Source organism: Phyllostomus hastatus, unplaced genomic scaffold (assembly GCF_019186645.2).
Source record: "Phyllostomus hastatus isolate PE091 unplaced genomic scaffold, TTU_PhHast_1.1 phas_contig_37, whole genome shotgun sequence".
In the NCBI taxonomy this organism is placed as follows: domain Eukaryota; kingdom Metazoa; phylum Chordata; class Mammalia; order Chiroptera; family Phyllostomidae; genus Phyllostomus; species Phyllostomus hastatus.
In genome coordinates, this window is record NW_025333867.1 from 2,526,612 (window position 1) to 2,541,733 (window position 15,122).

Below are 15,122 nucleotides of genomic sequence, written 5' to 3' on the forward strand. Positions count from 1 at the left end.
AAGGGGTGGAGCCTTAGGTGTTCACCAGGGCAGGGCAACCTGCGTCACTGCTTTGTGAAGCTGTATGTGGGAGAGGGGTCAAGAGGGAACAATGGTTCTTGCTCTGCTCTCTGCAGGATTTCAGTCACTTCCCCTGCTACCCACAAGCAAAGTGGGCCCTTCTGGTGCTGATTACCCTGGTGGGTGGGCTTGTGTTCATTCTAACACCCTGTGGGTCTCTCAAATAAACTGTCCTGTGAGGCTGGGAGTTTCTGCCACTTCTGCCTCAACCCCCACAGGTGCTTTCAATTGGTGGTTTGAGGCTCTATTTCCCTGCACTGGGACCATGGGTTTCGAGGTCTGTTTTGCTCCCCAGCTGTTCCTCCAAGTTTATCTGCATGCAGATGTGGAACTACCTGCTCCATGAGCCACTGCTTCGCTGGGGCCACCAGCTGCTGCCTTGCCAGCCAGCTGCTGCCTTACCATGGGTCCTCTCTGCCCAGCTGCCTGTTTCCGCCCCTCCTACCAGTCTGGATGGGTGTTTCTTCTTTAACTCCTTGGTTGTCGAACTTCCATACAGTTCGATTTTCTGTAAGTTCTGGTTGTTTTTTGTTTTTAAACTGTTCTTGTCCTTCTTTTGGTTGTGTGAGGAGGCACAGTTTGTCTACCTATGCCTCCATCTTGGCCAGACTCCTCTATTTTCTTTTTCATGTTGATATAGTGTGCAGTGAGTTCATTGTAGTCTCCCTGTAGTTTTTGGTAATTCTTTGTGAGCTCATTGAGCTTCCTAATAACCATTGCTTTGAACTCAATATCTGATAGTTGACTTGCATCTATTTCATTTAGTATTCTTTCTGAGGCTTCCTCCTTTCCTTTCATTTGGGGATTGTTTCTTTGTCTTCCCATTGTTTGTGTTTAATTGGAGAAGGAAGGCAAAATGGTTTAATACAGTGAGAATGTATTCTATGGTATTTAAAGTACCTACCCATACAGAAGAGAGAGGAAATCCTTTGGATATGTATTGTGTGAACTGTGATATTTCACCCAAGTAGCCACTTTTTAGAAAGGGTGGAAAAGAGGTAAGATTCTTGTTGGGTGGGGGGATGACATTAGTTTTTGAACAGATTTTTCTATCCCTTGCTCCTTTTCTTCTACTTCCTGTATTCCCATTGTGTAAATATTATTATGTCTTATGTTGTCCTACAGCTCCCTTAAATTGTCTTTGTTCTTTTTGAGGGCATTTTTTTTTCATTTTGTTGTTCTGACTGGGTGTTTGTTTTCTACCATGTCTTCCAACTTGCCTATTTAATCTTCTGCTTCATCTAGCCTGCTTTTAATTCCTTCTATTATATCTTCATTTTAGGCATTGTATTATTCATTTCCTTCTGGCTTTTATTCATAGTTTCTATGTCCTTTTACATGATGATGTAGTTCCCACAAAGTTTCTTGTAGCTCCCATAAATTTCTTTGTAGTTGTCACTGAGGTCCTTGAGCATCCTTATAACTATTATTTTGTGCTCTATATCTGACAGATTGTTTGCCTCAATTTCATTTAGTTTTTTCCCCCTGGGTATTTCTCCTTTCCTTTCAATTGGGTTTCTTTCTTTGTCTCCCTATTTTAAGTGGCCCTTTTTGTTTGTTTCAGCATATTGGATTGGTCTGCTTTGACTCATTGTCTTTGTGGGGTGATCTTCTATGGTAGGAGAACTGTGGGACTTGTACTGCTGTCTCCTTGATCTCCTGAGCTGGATGCTCTTTGGATGCCCTTTATGCCATTTATGTGGCTCTCTTGTAATTGAGTTTTGGTTGTTGTTGGGTCATTCTTTGTTGGATTCTTCCCTCCAGCTCACTGACTGAGAGTCATACCACCCCTCCCCCCCATGACTTGTATGCTGTTGTACAGGCAGTGCCAGAAGAAAACAAAACAATCTAGGAAACAAAATCCACACCAGCAAAAATGCCACCAACCACAATATCAATAGTAAATGAGAAAATAGTAATAAAGGTGGAAAGTGAATAAGAATATTATAAGAAAGGGAAAACTAATATGAGATGACAAAAAGAAAAATGATTTAGAGAGGGTAGAGGGTAGGGAATAGAAACAAGTCAAAGAAGGAAAGAAAACAAAATTTACAATGTAAATAAAAAAGGGAAGGAAGAAGGAAAAATAGAGTAAGAAATGGGAAAAGTATACTATAAGGTTTAAAAATTAAAAAATAGTGCAAAATAGGAACAACATTGAAGATAAACAACCACCACAGCAATCTCAATGACAAATGATTAAAGATTATTAAGGTGGAAAGACAATAAGAATATTAGAAGAGGGGAAAAGGAAAGAAAAAAGATTATAAGATGTCTAAAGGGAAGAAAAATAATTTTGAGAGGACAGAGGGAGAAGAAATAATCATACTCATAATAAAACCAGGCTAAGAGTGGGAAAAAACATAATTTAAAATGAAAATAAGAAAGGGCAGGAGAAAGGCAAAATGACACAGGAGATGGGAACAGTAAAATTTAAGATTTGAAATAAAAAATAGTAAATATTTAGGAATAAAATTGTAAAAATGCAACAACAAGTATCATATCAATGACAAATGAGCCAAGATTAATATAGGTGGAGAGAGAATAATAATATTATATGAAAGAAAAAAAGAATGTGAGATGACCAATGGAAAGAAAAATGATTTTGAGAGGCTGGAAGGAGGAAAAATAGTAAGAGTGAGGAATAGAAACATGGTGTAGAAATGGAAAAATAAAACTTAAAACAAAAAGAGGAAGATAAAAGTCAAAATGGTGTAAGAGAAGGGAGGAGTAAAATTTCATATTTGAAATAAAACTAAAATAAAAAATGGTGAAATAATAGAAACAAAGTTGAAGAAAAAGAAAAAAATGTTAAAAAGCTATGGAGGAGAAAAAATAACAAAAATAATGGAGATAACTGAGGTGGATTTGTCTCATTTAAAGTCTAGAATTTACCACTTGTCTTCTCTTTCTGGATCCACTCCTGGTAATGTCAGATGGTGTCCCAGTCTAGCCCTAGGCAGCCTGTTTGAGGCTACAAGTCATCCACAGTCTGTGGCTGTCTGCATCAGGTCTGGCTGGTCTTTGCTGTTCTGCCCTTATGGCTTTCCATCAGCACAAGGCCCAGGAGTGGTCCATCTAATGTCCCAGAGCGCTGCAATTACCACCTCCACCAGCCTCCAGAGGGGGCCTTTGGTACAATTGGGAAGGTAGAATCTCTGGATCATCTCTCAGAGGTGCTTTTCAGTCTTCAGGGAAGATGGTGAGTGTGTTTCCCCACTCCCCCACCACATATCTTAGTCTATCCCAGATTATTTCACAAAATGTACAGTTTCTGATGAATTAATTGTTTATTTCCTGTGAGGGGCCAATATGTGCAAAAGGGCCAGCTGTTTCTTGTTTGGTGCTGATGGAAGCTTTGTATAAGAGCTGAGGCTGGAACGCCCCTTGCTATGCCTGTCTGTAAAGTTGCTCTGTTGTTTTCAGCAAATCAGGGCTCAAGGAACCAGCACAGCTAGTAATGTCTGATAAAAGTTCAGAAAATGTCCTTTTAGACCTTCTTTCCCTGTGGATATGTGCCTGGCAGGGAGCTCCTGAGCTTGGCCTCACTGTTCTGCAGAGCCTGCAATCCCTCAGGTTGGGGGTGGGAACACCTGCCTGTGAGGGGACTTGCTGGCTGAAAAGATTCTCAAATGCTCTGCTCCTGGCCCTCCAGGTCCCAACCTGCCACTCTCTCAGGAGACTCAGACCTGAACTTTCTGCTTTGCACAGTCCCGTACTCACCAGCTATGCTGAATGGGATCCCACACAATCCCATTGCTGGGCCTCTTTTTGTTCTTCTTGTGCAGCTGAACTCGGTAGGAATAAACTGCACTTTCATTCTGGTTTCTTAAGTTGGCAGAGCCACTTTGTGCTTGCATGGGGTCCCTACCCAGCCATGCCTCAGCTCCCCATTTCAAAAGTCTCTTTGTGGTGCTCACACTGCAGCACAGAGCCATGGACTGGCTCTCCATACACTCCACATCTCTGAAAGCAAAGGCCTTTCTCGGTCAGGGCTGTCCAAAGCCTGACAGTGCCTCTGAAGTTTTAGGAGATAGAGTTTCTCTCTGAAACTCTCCTGACTGGTGCTGCAGGTATGGATGTGCTGCTCACTCTGTGTTTGCAGCTTGAGTCTCCCAGACTCCATATATCCTTCCAAGTCTTTCCTGATTAGGGTTGGGGGTCCCTGTGTGGGGTGAGGGGGCCTCTAAGTTGTGTTTTCTGCCTGATCTCTCCTCTGCTGTAGATGCCTCATCTAGAACATTTCTCTCTCAACTTATAAAATCTCTTACTGTATGGTGCAAAGCATCCTCTGTGCTCCTTGGCTTCAAAAATTCCTATCAGCTGAGATTCTGTTGATTGTTCAGGTCACTTGTTGGAAGATTGGCTGAAAATCTGTGCTGGGGGCGTGAGCAAGTGGTTTCAGCTTCCACCTACTCAGCCACTCTTATCTCATCTTCTTCAATTTTCAAATGATAGTTTTGCTGAGTAAAGTAGTCTTGGTTATATGTCCTTGCTTTTTTATCACTTTGGATATATTCTATCAGTTCCTTCTGGCATAAAATGGTTTTTGTTGAGAAATCAGCTGAGAGTCTTACGGGAGCTCCCTTGCAGATAACTTTCTTTCCCTTGCTGCTTTTAAGATTCTCTCTTTATCCTTAACCTTTGCCATTTTAATTATGATGTGTTGTGGTGTGGGCCTCTTTGGGTTCATTTTGTTTGGGACTTTCTATGCTTCCTGGACTTCTGTGCCTTTTTCCTTCACCAAGTGAGAAACATTCGCAGTCATTATTTCTTCAAATATGTTCTCAATCCCTTGCTTTGTCTATATTTTCCTTCTAGTATCCCTGTGATGAATGTGTTGTCCCAAATGTCACTTAAACTATCTTAATTAAAATTATTTTTTCTTCTTTAGTTGGGTATTTTCTGCTACCTTGTATTCCAAATTGCTTATTTGATCCTCTGCTTCATCTAATCTTCTATTGATTTCTTATAGTGTCTTCTTCATTTCAGATATTGTATTCTTTATTTCTGACTAGTTTTTTATGGTTTCTATGTCATTTCTTATGCTTACTATCTCTTTGTTGATGTTTTCACTGATTTCACCCATTCTATCCCTAAAGTCTTTGAGCATCCTTATTTCCATTGTTCTGAACTCTGTATCTGATTGATTGTTTGTCTCTATTTCATTTAGTTCTTTTTCAGGAGATTTCTCCTTTTCCTTCATTTGGGGAATGTTTCTTTGTCACCTTATTTTGGATGCCTCTCTATACTTGTTTCTGTGTATTAGGTAGATCTACTCCCACCCACCCTTGGTAGGGTGGCTTTATATAATAGGTGTACTTTGGGGCTCAGTGGTATAGTATCCCTGGTCTCCTGAGCTGGGTGCCCAGGAGTGTCCCTGTGAGTTATGTGATCCCTCCTCTTGTAGCTGAGTCTTGATTGCTGTTGGCTCATATGTGTGTGGGGTTGACTCTCAGGTTGGCTGACAATGAGTACTGACACCAATCGGAGTGCATGAGGTGCTGTGCCAGGGCTTACCCATGAAGTGGAATTTGCCCCAGGTGGTTCTGGTGACTGCTGAGACCTCTGTTTAGGTATGCCACTTATGAAGCTAATTGGGTCATTCTCCAACATGGTCTGAAATCAGACACCTCTGGGTATATTTTAAATATTTCCATCTGATACATTATTAGGGCCTGCTAAGAGATGAAACTTGATTTTTAAGTATACTTTATTGATTATGCTATTAAAGCTTTCCCAATTTTTCTCCCTTTATCCCTCCTTTGCTCTGCACCCTCCAACCCTCTAGCTTTCCCCCAACCAACCCCTGTCCATGGGTTGTACATATAAGTTCTTTAAATTCTCTGTTTCCTATACCATTTTTGACCTCTCTCTATTTTATGCCTAGCAATTATGCTTCTTTTTCTCTGTACCTTAACCCCCTATTCCTTCCCTCCCCCTCCCCACTCTCCATGTGATGTCCATTTCTCTGATTCTGTTTCTGTTCTAGTCATTTGCTTAGCTTTTGTTTTCATTGTTTTTCTTTTTTTAGGTTCATTTGTTGATAGTTGTGAGTTTGTTGTCATTTTTAAAATATTTTTTATTTTAATTGTTGTTCAAATACAGTTTTCTGTCTTTTACTCCCATCCCAGCCCACCCCCCCAGTGCTCCCCACCTGCTCCCATTTCCACCCTCCCTAGTTTTTGTCCATGTGTCCTTTATACTTGTTCCTGTAAACCCTGTTCATATTTTTTGTCTTCTTTTTCTTAGATAAGCCCCTTTAACATTTCATATAATAATGGCTTGGTGATGATGAACTCCTTTAACTTGACCTTATCTGGGAAACACTTTAGCTGCCCTTCCATTCTAAATGAAAACTTCGCTGGATAGATTAATCTTGGATGTAGGTCCTTGCCTTTCATGACTTCAAATACTTCTTTCCAGCCCTTCTTGCCTACAAGGTTTCTTTTGAGAAATCAGCTGATAGTCTAATGGGATCTCCTTTGTAGGTAACTGTCTCCTTTCCTTTTGCTGCTTTTAAGATTCTCTCCTTATCTTTAATCTTGGGTAACTTAATGATGATGTGCCTTGGTATGTTCCTCTTTGGGTGCAACTTCTTTGGGACTCTCTGGGCTCCTGGACTTCCTGGAAGTCTATTTCCTTTGTCAGACTGGGGAAGTTTTCCTTCATTATTTGTTCCAATAAGTTTTCAATTTCTTGCTCTTGTTCTCCTTCTGCCACTCCTATGACTTGAGTATTGGAACATTTAAATTTGTCCCAGAGGTTCCTCAGCCTCTCTTCATTTTTTTGAATTCTTATTTTTTCATTCTCTTCTGATTGGGTGTTTATTTCTTCCTTTTGTTCCAAATCATTGATTTCAGTCCTGGTTTCCTTCTTGTCACTGTTGGTTCCTTGAATATTTTGCTTTATTTTACTTTGGGTATTGTTCATTTGGTCTTTCATTTTTCAACCAAGCTCAATCAGTTCTGTGAATATTCTGATTTAAATTCTCCATCAGATAGGTTGGCTATCTTTTCATCACTTAGCTCTCTTTCTGGAGTTTTGCTCTGTTCTTTCATTTGGGCCCTATTACTTTGTCTTGGTGCACTTGTTATGTTATAAGGGGGTAGGGCCTTAGTTATTCACCAGGACAGGGCAACCCTCCTTGCTGTGCTGTGGCACTTCCTGTGGGGAGGGGCCAGAGAGGGAACAATGCGGCTGGCCTGCTTGGCTCTAGCCCCACTTTCCAATGAACTCTTGTGTGAGACTGGGAGTTTCTTCCACTGCAGCACCCCCTGCCATAGTCCATAGTCAGCTCTGCGTCTCAGTTTCCCATTCAGACAGCCCCACCTACAGGGTCCCCCACCTTGCTGCAGGTTCTTTCTGTCTGCCTGTCTCACTGGTCTAGTTGTTCTGGTTGACAGTTTCTTTAATTCCTTGGATGTTGGAGTTCTATGTAGTTTGATTTTCTGGCATTTCTGGTTGCTTATGGATTTTAGATTACTTGTTACCTCCTTTTGGTTGTGTGAGAAAGTGAAGGATTTCTACCTATGCCTGCATCTTGGCAAGAACTTTGAAACTTGATTTTTAATTCTAGATTCTTTTATCCTAGCACATTTGGATCAGGAGAAAATACTGTATTTGTATTAGACCTGCTATTCTTATTGAATATTGCATAATGGTTTTCATTCTTTTCTTCCAAATTGTATAAAATAAACATAAACTTTTTGTCTTGTTTGTTTTTGACAGGTTAGCTCAAAAAATATGTAAGCCATTTCTTCAGCTTTGTCCTACTCAACAATGTTGTTTTTTGGTGTTTAACAGATAACTGGTTTGTGCATGCTTGTTAGTAAACTACCAGAGATCAGAGAAAACCATATGAGGTCTGTCCAGAAAAAGTCCAGCCATTATTAATATAACGAGACTGGTTTGTGCAACATTGATGTAACCTGGCAGCCAAGGACAGTGGACTGGAATGCACATGCATGAACAATGATGACTTCACTCTACTAGTAGTGGGGGTGGGTAGACACTGTTGAGTGAACATGTGTGCCCTGTGGCCATCATATTCAAAATGACTAAGTGAGTAGAATAATAAATGTGCATCAGATTTTGCATTAAGCTTGAACATTAACTATTTGGATGATTCAGAAGGCTTTCAGGGACAATACAATGAATGTAGCACAAATAAAAGTATAGCACAAATGCTCCAAAGATGATCAGGAATCTGTTGAAAGTGACCCATGCTCTGGAAGGCCGGCAACAAACAGAACACCTGAGAATGTTGAATGTATACAGGATCCAATCAACAAATATCAGTGAATTATGTGAGGTCCCCGGGTGTCTACTTCGAATGAGACTGTGGAGTCATTGTTTTGTCTACAGTGTTTCTTGTATCTTCTTCAATAAATGTCTCTGTTTCATATTGTATGGACGGGTACTTTCTAGACAGATCTTGTTGTATACCTGCATAATCCTCACCCCTATCAAGATATAAAATATTTCCTCATTTTAGCAAATCCTTCAAGCCCCTTTAAAGCCAATCCTTGCCTATACCTGTATGCATAAGAAGCCATCCTTTTCCTGATTTCTATTAATACAGATTAGCTTTGCTTATGCTAGAATTTCACTTAAATGGCATCATGTACTCCATCTGGATTCTCTTGCTCAGCAAAATGATTTTAAGATTCAGCCATGTGATTGAATATATATGTAATCTGTTCCTTTTTTTGCTGAGGAATATTATTTATAAATATGTAATCACAATTTATTTATACTTCTGTTGTAGACACTTCCTTTCCTTGGTCCCTTCCCCCCAGTTTTTATACTGTTGTAAAGATGGCTGCTATTGACACTCATGTACAGCTCATGTAATGTTTATGTATTTTTTAATTTCTCTTGGGTAAATACTTAAAAGTGAAATTGCTGGTTCATAGGATACACACACACACATATTTAAGAGAAATGTCCACATATTCTTTTATATTTTATTTTTTTCTAGATGATTTATAGTTTTAGCTTTTCCATTTAGGTCTATGAATGATCCATTTTACATTAATTTTGTGTGTATCAATAGGTATGAGTGAAGGTTCTTCCTCCCCACCACACCCCCTGATTTGTATATTCAGTGGTTCCAGCACCATTTACTGAAAAGATTTTCTTTCTTCACTGAATTGCTTTGGTTGGTCAGAAATCAATTTGCCATGTAAAATGTGAATCTATTTCTGGATTCTCTTATTTCTATTCATCCACATGACTGTCTTTATTCCAATATCTTGCTTATTGTAGCTATATAGTAAGTTTTAAAATCTAGTTTTATAGATGTATATTCCAACTTTATTCTTTTCTTCAAGATTGTTTGGGGTATTTTAGGTGTTTTATATTGTCGTATAAATTTTATTTTATTTTTTATTTTAGAGAGAGGGGAAGGGAGTGAGAGAGGGACAGAAACAGCAATGTGAATGAGAAACACCAATTGGTTGCCTTTGGTACTCCCCAGGACTGGGGACAGGACCTGCAACCCAGGCATGTGCCCTGACTGGGAATCGATCCAATGACCTTTTGGTTTGTAGGAGGGTGCCCAACTAACTGAGCCACACCAGCAAGGGCTATTGTCATATAAATTTTAGAATCAGTTTGTCAATTTCTACAATGATACCCTCTGGTCTTTTTATTGGAATTAAATGGAATCTATAGATCAATTTGAGAAGAATTGACATTTTCACATCACAATATTGAGACTTTAAAACATAAACATTGTATATATCTCAAATGTCTCAAACTTAGTATAACAGCTTTATTTTCTCAATAATAGCTTTAGTATAGGGGTTTTGCAATATTTTTATTAAATGCACCTGTAGTTACTTTCTAGTTTAAAAGGGGCTGTAAATAGAATTTTAAAAGATTTAATTTTCTATTTTTTTCCTGCTAGTATTTAGATAACCTTGTATCCCATGATGTTGTTAAATTTACTTTTTAGGTCTAATAGTTTTTGATGCAGATTCCTTGGTATTTTGCAGGTAGAAGTTATGTCCTATGTGAATAAAAGGCATCTTTACTGATTTTTTCTAATTCTTATGTCTGGTATTATTACTCTTATTGCCTTGAATAAGACCTGCATTTACAATATTGATTAGAAGTAGTGTGAGAGAATATACTTACATTTTTCCTAATCACAGCAAGGGAGAGTTCAGTGTTTCACCATAAAGTATTAGGTTCATTGTAAATTTTATCAGGTTGGGGGAAGTTCCTTTCACTGCTGCTTTGTTGTGTTAAAAAATCCATTTGTATTAATGTGCCTTTTCTCATTGGCTGTTCTTAACTGTTTTTTTTTTATTTTTATTTTTTGTCACTGGGTATTTGCTAGGTGACTATAATGTGCCTTGGTGTGAGTTTCTTAGTTTAACCTGCTTGAGATTTTTTGAGCAGCTTTAAAGCCCATAGGGACTCATTTAAAAAAATCAAATATTAAAATTTTAAATCACTACTATTTCAAATACATTTTCTGCATTCTCTCTTCCCTGGACTCCTTGCTCTTTTTCTGGTACTCAAATTATATATCTTTTAGGCAATTTGACATTGTTTCATATATTAATAAGTCTCTGTTCATTCTGTAGCCTTTTTTCTTTGTGTACTATTTTTGAACAGTTTCTATTGCCCTCTCTTCAATTATTTAACTTACTGTCAAACAAATCCAGTTAATTTTGATTTCTTTGTCATTATAGATTTTCTTGTTCTAGAATTTCCATTTAGTTATTTTTAAATATTTTTAAATTCTCTATTAAGATTCCCTATTTGTTCTCTTATTAGGTGTATGCTTTTCTAGAGTTCCTTTCCCATAGTTATATTAACTGGTATAATGGTATTGTTTTTATTTGTTGACTTTTATAATCATGTCTGTCATTCTGTTTGTTTATATTGACTTATTCTTCTGGTTATGGGTAACATTTTCCTGCCCTCTTGAATGTCTAGTATATTTTAATTGTATTATGGCTCCTACACTTTTATAGAAGCTACATTTTTTGGTTTCTGTATTTTATTGTCTCAGTTGATAGTGTATTAGTATTTGTTCTTATAAGCAGCTGTTTTCTTTGAGTATCAACTTCAATCTCCTAAAACTAATTTTTAAATTAGGTTAAGGGGAGTCAGGAGTAATCTTTACTGTAGGACTAGATTAGCCCTATTTCTAAGGCATTGCTTTTCTGGTATCTTTACTGAAGGCTGTTGATTTTCAGCTATCTTTTAGTGCTGGGAGAGCTCTGGTAATTGACCTCAGTAGTTTCCAGGTCCCAGTAATTCTTTACCTGGTTGTTTTCTTTGACTTTGTGGAGTCTAAGCCTGTGCATATGCAGCTCCCTTACTCTTCAAACAAGGACCCATGAGGATCCCCATGCTGATGGCTGCAGCCTCATCTCTTTACAGCTCCTTTCAATCTGGCACCTTGGTTCATAAAATTCTGACACCTCAGCAGCCTTAAATTTGAGTCTTTGTATCCTCAACTCAGCAGGACTGTTGTGTTTTATTTGGGCTAAACTTCCCTGCACTAAAACCTAAAAAGGAATTTCAGGCAGAAATTTGGAGTGATAACAGGGCTCTTTTTTGCCATTTCCCTTCTCTCAAGTGTCACAGTTCTGTACTGCTTGGTATTCAACATTTTGAAGTGCTGGTTTCCAAAACTTGGTCTCGATGAAGAACTACATTGGCACCACTCTTCCAACATGATCAGAAGTGAAGTCCTTTACTAACATTAAAAAAAATCCCCTGCAGTCCTTTGTTCTCACCATTCACAATAGCTTTATTGTTGACAGATCACAAGTGTTGTTTAACTGCAAATTATAATTATCCAGATCTTGTTTAAGTTTATTTAATTAATTTACAGATGAGTTTCAGTTAGCAAAAACATTAAAGGTCACTTATAGAACATTACATTAGAACATGTACACAAAATAATATCCACATATTTAACATTTGTCACATATATTGCAGACTACAATAACAGTAGTTTTAATTCATGGCTTAATTTTGTACACATTTCCCCATTATTTCTATTGATTCCTTGTGATATATTTTGGATAAATTAGTCACTTTGTTTTTACTTATTCACATCTTTTCAGTGGTCATGAAAAGTAAACAAAATAAGCAATTGGCTTGACAATTTCAATGGCAGTTCTACTATTTGAGGAATGCTATTTCACAGCATGTAAAGACCAAGCCTCTTTTATGTAAAAAATGTAGTAGCTACAACTACTTTCACAGCACCTCAAAACAATGTTCTTTCTTATCTGTTTTTTTACTATATTTGTTCCACATATTTTAATTTTGTAATCCAAGCGATCAGATCCTTGTTGTACTTTGTGAAATCTTTATGACTTTTGAGAGATTTTAATATGTTTATCCAAGTCTGCAAATCCATCTGACCTAAATAATGTTTGTTTTGCTGAAAACAGTTCTCCAACAAAGTTAATAAAACAATAACAAAACTTCCAGTTGTGTATAGGCTACCCAAGATCTCAGAATATTTTGAAATTTCGACTTTTATTACTAAAAACCTTTTAAATTTCCTTTGGTGTTCTATTTTATGTTAAAATTTTTGGTATACCTGATTTACAAAATTAGATGGTCTTATACTAAAGGATGTCTAATAAAATTATTTTTATTATAACAGTTCATTTGGAAAGATCACAGTACAAATTGCTATCAACCAATTCATCAAATGATGCTGCCACTGACTTTCATAATACTCCGTTGACTTAAAAGTTTCTACAAGTCTTTCTTTTAGTTTACATTTTGGCTCCTATTAGGATTCTTCCTTCCAGTCACCTATGAATTTTAATAGGATCTGAAATTCTAAAAATATCTCAAAATTTATCTGGTAGTAAGAGCAATTTGAATGCATTTTAAAATTACTATAATGTTATACCTAGTTGTATAATCATGTAGTCAGATTAACTATATGGTGTACCTTTGACCTATTGATGAATATATATAGCAGTTTTCACTGCAACACTTCTTTCTTCAGCCTGTTTCATTGCACTAGTGAGGATTTTTATGCTATTTCATCTGGAACTACCAGGCTTCATTAGGATTTGGTGCATCAAATCTGCTAAGAAGTGATCTGCTACTTTGGGAGGCACAAACATGTGAGTACAGAGGCTGATGTAATTGCTTGTGTGCTATAAACTCAAGAATTTTCACAATTCTATTTTACATCATTCCCATAAAAAACAGACATATGGCATGTTTAGAATTATACGTGCTATAGTTTTTAGTGTATAGCTGACAGAAGAGCTCTTTCACTTTGACTTGGTGTTGATAGGAACCGAATCCATAGTTTATGAAGTTACACGGGCTAGCTTCCAGCTCTCTACATTTTAAACCTAGTTTCTCCCACATATTTCTAGTGAGGAGCACTTCAATCACATCTATACCAGGGCTGAGTTCTGTTTTCTTCACCTTTGTGAGTAAAAGATGGCAGTATTCCTGGAAACTGTTCTTACATCGAGGCAACAAGCAATAACTTCACTACATACAATACAATAAACCACATAAGTGTATGCAAGTAAATACAAAATGAATCTATCTTTAATTCATCCTTTCTATCTAGATTCTCAAAATGCCTGCAGGTATACTAATATTACCTGACACAAAAGGACATGTGACAGAGAGAAAACTGCTAATTTAGCTGATTATAGTTAAAATATCTTCCTTTTGAAAGTTTCAGAAATGCTTATGACAGTGGGAAAACAATGCCAAGACTCACCCCCCAGGGCTTTGGAAGGGCTCTGGGCAAGTGATGGGCTCTGTAGCCTCTGTCAGCTCCCAGGTTGATCTGCCTCATCTGAGGCTGTAGTGGGGTCTCTGTTCCATATTTATTATTGGAACCTCGGAGTGTCTTCAACTTTTGTCTTCTATCCAGGGCTTGGTCATTTTGTGATGCCATGAGAAGTTGACCTTAAATTTTCATTCTCATTAAGTCCATAAGAGGAATACAGAAAAATAGTAAGACCTAAAAAGACATGTTTTCAGTTTGTTATAAAAGAGGAAAGTTTAAATGGTCTTTTCCCATGTGGATAAATTAAAAAAAAGATAAAGTCAAATTCAAGTTATATAAATTTAGAATGTACTATATGTAAAGCATTGTATAGATGATGTGTACAACACAGATGTTAGAAGAATTATATGAATTAGCTAATCTACTTGGATGGCTTTAAAATGGTTTATTGAACCTGGCTCAGCTGATTCAATAAGAAATATACTTTATTTTGTGTTGGGAACCGCCCTGACTGGTATCAGAGGCTGAAACCCCCGCCTAGGCTAAAGCTAAGGGAACGCCCTTGGAACCGTGAGCCAGCAAGGAGATAAAAGCTTATCTTCCTGGCAGGAATGCTGCTTCTGCTGCTGAACCCCAAAAAGTTTGGTCGGTTAGCCAAAGACGGGTAAGATTCCCCACAGGGGGAACGACCCAAGCCAGGCACGATCACTTTGGGAGGCCCCCCAAAAGAAGGACTTGGGGGGCTGCAGAAAAGGGGGTGATGGACCCTCGCTCCTCGGCTTTGACATAGCCTGAGTTCTCAGCGTCTGGGAGAAAATCTCCTTATCTCTTGGTTACCTAGTTCCCTTGCTCCACCTAAGCCTGAAACAATGACAGGGTGTTACAGCTCGGTACTGAGAAGTGCGGATTTCCCGGGGTGATCAGGCCTAAGAAAGAACATGTAAATTACTGTGAAACCTTCTTTGTTTAGAATGCTCTCAGTTGAGTGAGAAGGGTCTTAGGAGGAAGTTAGTTTGTTCCTCAGTCTTACAGCTCTTTGACCCCCAACTCAATAGACCAGCAGAGTTCTTTGTTTTCTATAGTTCCTTACTTCCCCTAATGAGTACTGTACTTTACCTGAATTATGCAAAATGAGCCTAATAAAAGCAGGTACGGACGGTAAATCAGCGCACTCCCCACTAGGGGGGGTGGCCATTTCATCCCTACTTCCCCACAGAAACTAGTCTGTCTCTGTGCATGTGGTGTTTTTTCTCGCGTGTTTATCGTCGAGCCATCCACAGCGTTCCATGGTCACTGCTGGCCGGTGACT